Below are 5528 nucleotides of genomic sequence, written 5' to 3'. Positions count from 1 at the left end.
ACCTCCCCCTTGCTCCTTTATATACGGGGGCAGGGGGGCACCCCAAAGACACAACAATTGATTTGATCTTTTAGCCGTGTGCGGTGCCCCCCTCCACCATAGTCCACCTCGATAATACTGTAGCGGTGCTTAGGCGAAGCCCTGCGTAGGTAGAACATCATCATCGTCACCACGCCGTCGTGCTGACGAAACTCTCCCTCAACCCATGGCTAGATCGGAGTTTGAGGGACGTCATCGGGCTGAACGTGTGCTGAACTCGGAGGTGCCATGCGTTCGGGACTTGATCGGTCGGATCGTGAAGACGTACGACTACATCAACCGCGTCATGCTAACGCTTCCGCTTTCGGTCTACGAGGGTACGTGGACACACTCTCCGCTCTCGTTGCTATGCATCACCATGATCTTGCGTTTGCGTAGGAATTTTTTTTGAAATTACTACGTTGCCCAACAGTGGCATCCGAGCCTGGTTTTATGCGTAGATGTCATATGCACGAGTAGAACACAAGTGAGTTGTGGGCGATATAAGTCATACTGCTTACCAGCATGTCATACTTTGGTTCGGCGGTATTGTTGGATGAAGCGGCCCGGACGGACATTACGCGTATGCTTACGCGAGACTGGTTCTACCGACGTGCTTTGCACACAGGTGGCTGGCGGGTGTCAGTTTCTCCAACTTTAGTTGACCGAGTGTGGCTACGCCCGGTCATTGCGAAGGTTAAAACAGCACCAACTTGACAAACTATTGTTGTGGTTTTGATGCGTAGGTAAGAACGGTTCTTGCTCAGCCCGTAGCAGCCACGTAAAACTTGCAACAACAAAGTAGAGGACGTCTAACTTGTTTTTGCAGGGCATGTTGTGATGTGATATGGTCAAGACATGATGCTAAATTTTATTGTATGAGATGATCATGTTTTGTAACCGAGTTATCGGCAACTGGCAGGAGCCATATGGTGGTCGCTTTATTGTATGCAATGCAATCGCCCTGTAATGCTTTACTTTATCACTAAGCGGTAGCGATAGTCGTAGAAGCATAAGATTGGCGATACGACAACGATGCTATGATGGAGATCAAGGTGTCGCGCCGGTGACGATGGTGATCATGACGGTGCTTCGGAGATGGAGATCACAAGCACAAGATGATGATGGCCATATCATATCACTCATATTGATTGCATGTGATGTTTATCTTTTATGCATCTTATCTTGCTTTGATTGACGGTAGCATTATAAGATGATCTCTCACTAAATTTCAAGATAAAAGTGTTCTCCCTGAGTATGCACCGTTGCCAAAGTTCGTCGTGCCCAGACACCACGTGATGATCGGGTGTGATAAGCTCTACGTCCATCTACAACGGGTGCAAGCCAGCTTTGCACACGCGGAATACTCAGGTTAAACTTGACGAGCCTAGCATATGCAGATATGGCCTTGGAACACTGAGACCGAAAGGTCGAGCTTGAATCATATAGTAGATATGATCAACATAGTGATGTTCACCATTGAAAGCTAATCCATTTCACGTGATGATCGGTTATGGTTTAGTTGATATGGATCACGTGATCACTTAGAAGATTAGAGGGATGTCTATCTAAGTGGGAGTTCTTAAGTAATATGATTAATTGAACTTCAATTTATCATGAACTTAGTACCTAATAGTATCTTGCTTGTCTATGTTGATTGTAGATAGATGGCCCGTGCTGTTGTTCCGTTGAATTTTAATGCATTCCTTGAGAAGCAAAGTTGAAAGATGATGGTAGCAGTTACACGGACTGGGTCTGTAACTTGAGGATTATCCTCATTGCTGCACAGAAGAGTTACGTCCTGGAAGCACCGCTAGGTGTACCACCTGCGCCAGCAACTGCAGACATTGTGAATGCCTCGCAGTCACGTGTTGAGGACTACTCGATAGTTCAGTGTGCCATGCTTTACGACTTAGAACCGGGACTTCAACGACGTTTTGAACGTCATGGAGCATATGAGATGTTCCAGGAATTGAAGTTAATATTTCAAAAGAATGCCCAGATTGAGAGATATGAAGTCTCCAATAAGTTCTACAGCTGCAAGATGGAGGAGAATAGTTCTCTCAGTGAGCGTATACTCAAGATGTCTGGGTACTACAATCACTTGATTCAACTGGGAGTTAATCTTCCGGATGATAGTGTCATTGACAGAATTCTTCAATCACTACCAGCAAGCTACAAGAGCTTTGTGATGAACTATAACATGCAAGGGATGGATAAGACAATTCCCGAGCTCTTCGCAATGCTAAAAGCTGCGGAGGTAGAAATCAAGAAGGAGCATCAAGTGTTGATGGTTAATAAGACCACCAGTTTCAATAAAAAGGGCAAAGGGAAGAAGAAGGGAACTTCAAGAAGAACAACAAGCAAGTTGCTGCTCAAGGGAAGAAACCCAAGTATGGACCTAAGCCTGAGACTGAGTGCTTCTACTACAAACAGACTAGTCACTGGAAGCGGAACTGCCCCAAGTATTTGGCGGATAAGAAGGATGGCAAGGTGAACAAAGGTATATGTGATATACATGTTATTGATGTGTACCTTACCACAACTCGCAGTAGCACCTGGGTATTTGATACTGGTTCTGTTGCTAATATTTGCAACTCAAAACAGGGACTACGGATTAAGCGAACACTGGCCAAGGACGAGGTGACGATGCACGCGGGAAACGGTTCCAAAGTCGATGTGATCGCCGTCGGCACGCTACCTCTACATCTACCTTCGTGATTAGTATTAGACCTAAATAATTGTTATTTGGTGCCAGCGTTGAGCATGAACATTATATCAGGATCTTGTTTGATGCGAGACGGTTATTCATTTAAATTAGAGAATAATGGTTGTTCTATTTATATGAGTAATATCTTTTATGGTCATGCACCCTTAAAGAGTGGTCTATTTTTGATGAATCTCGATAGTAGTGATACACATATTCATAATGTTGAAGCCAAAAGATGCAGAGTTGATAATGATGGTGCAACTTATTTTTGGCACTGCCGTTTAGGTCATATCGGTGTAAAGCGCATGAAGAAACTCCATACTGATGGACTTTTGGAACCACTTGATTATGAATCACTTGGTACTTGCAAACCGTGCCTCATGGGCAAGATGACTAAAACGCCGTTCTCCGGAACTATGGAGAGAGCAACAGATTTGTTGGAAATCATACATATAGATGTATGTGGTCCGATGAATGTTGAGGCTCGCGGTGGATATTGTTATTTTCTCACCTTCACAGATGATTTAAGAAGATATGGGTATATCTACTTAATGAAACATTTGAAAAGTTCAAAGAATTTCAGAGTGAAGTTGAAAATCATCGTAACAGGAAAATAAAGTTTCTACGATATGATCGTGGAGGAGAATATTTGAGTTACGAGTTTGGTCTACATTTGAAACAATGCGGAATAGTTTCGCAACTCAAGCCACCCGGAACACCACAGCGTAATGGTGTGTCCGAACGTCGTAATCGTACTTTACTAGATATGGTGCGATCTATGATGTCTCTTACTGATTTACCGCTATCATTTTGGGGTTATGCTTTAGAGACGGCTGCATTCACGTTAAATAGGGCACCATCAAAATCCGTTGAGACGACGCCTTATGAACTGTGGTTTGACAAGAAGCCAAAGTTGTCGTTTCTTAAAGTTTGGGGCTGTGATGCTTATGTGAAAAAGCTTCAACCTGATAAGCTCGAACCCAAATCGGAGAAATGTGTCTTCATAGGATACCCAAAGGAGACTGTTGGGTACACCTTCTATCACAGATCCGAAGGCAAGACATTCGTTGCAAAGAATGGATCCTTTCTAGAGAAGGAGTTTCTCTCGAAAGAAGTGAGTGGGAGGAAGGTAGAACTTGATGAGGTAACCATACCTGCTCCCTTATTGGAAAGTAGTTCATCACAGAAACCGGTTCCTGTGACGTCTACACCAATTAGTGAGGAAGTTAATGATGATGATCATGAAACTTCAGATCAAGTTGTTACTGAACCTCGTATGTCAACCAGAGTAAGATCCGCACCAGAGTGGTACGGTAATCCTGTTCTGGAAGTTATGTTACTAGACCATGACGAACCTACGAACTATGAAGAAGCGATGGCGAGCCCAGATTCCGCAAAATGGCTTGAGGCCATGAAATCTGAGATGGGATCCATGTATGAGAATAAAGTGTGGACTTTGGTTGACTTGCCCGATGATCGGCAAGCCATTGAGAATAAATGGATCTTCAAGAAGAAGACTGATGCTGACGGTAATGTTACTGTCTATAAAGCTCGACTTGTTGCGAAAGGTTTTCGACAAGTTCAAGGGATTGACTACGATGAGACCTTCTCACCCGTAGCGATGCTTAAGTCTGTCCGAATCATGTTAGCAATTGTCGCATTTTATGATTATGAAATTTGGCAAATGGATGTCAAAACTGCATTCCTGAATGGATTTCTGGAAGAAGAGTTGTATATGATGCAACCGGAAGGTTTTGTCGATCCAAAGGGAGCTAACAAAGTGTGCAAGCTCCAGCGATCCATTTATGGACTGGTGCAAGCCTCTCGGAGTTGGAATAAACGCTTTGATAGTGTGATCAAAGCATTTGGTTTTATACAGACTTGTGGAGAAGCCTGTATTTACAAGAAAGTGAGTGGGAGCTCTGTAGCATTTCTGATATTATATGTGGATGACATATTGCTGATTGGAAATGATATAGAATTTCTGGATAGCATAAAGGGATACTTGAATAAGAGTTTTTCAATGAAGGACCTCGGTGAAGCTGCTTATATATTGGGCATCAAGATCTATAGAGATAGATCAATACGCTTAATTGGACTTTCACAAAGCACATACCTTGACAAAGTTTTGACGAAGTTCAAAATGGATCAAGCAAAGAAAGGGTTCTTGCCTGTGTTACAAGGTGTGAAGTTGAGTAAGACTAAATGCCCGACCACTGCAGAAGATAGAGAGAAGATGAAAGATGTTCCCTATGCTTCAGCCATAGGCTCTATCATGTATGCAATGCTGTGTACCAGACCTGATGTGTGCCTTGCTATAAGTCTAGCAGGGAGGTACCAAAGTAATACAGGAGTGGATCACTGGACAGCGGTCAAGAACATCCTGAAATACCTGAAAAGGACTAAGGATATGTTTCTCGTTTATGGAGGTGACAAAGAGCTAGTCGTAAATGGTTACGTCGATGCAAGCTTTGACACTGATCCGGACGATTCTAAATCGCAAACCGGATACGTGTTTACATTGAACGGTGGAGCTGTCAATTGGTGCAGTTCTAAACAAAGCGTCGTGGCGGGATCTACGTGTGAAGCGGAGTACATAGCTGCTTCGGAAGCAGCAAATGAAGGAGTCTGGATGAAGGAGTTCATATCCGATCTAGGTGTCATACCTAGTGCATCGGGTCCAATGAAAATCTTTTGTGACAATACTGGTGCAATTGCCTTGGCGAAGGAATCCAGATTTCACAAGAGAACCAAGCACATCAAGAGACGCTTCAATTCCATCCGGGATCTAGTCCAGGTG

This window comes from Triticum aestivum, chromosome 2D (genome assembly GCF_018294505.1).
Source record: "Triticum aestivum cultivar Chinese Spring chromosome 2D, IWGSC CS RefSeq v2.1, whole genome shotgun sequence".
In the NCBI taxonomy this organism is placed as follows: domain Eukaryota; kingdom Viridiplantae; phylum Streptophyta; class Magnoliopsida; order Poales; family Poaceae; genus Triticum; species Triticum aestivum.
The sequence above is the reverse complement of the archived record's forward strand: the minus strand, read 5'-3'. Positions refer to the sequence as shown.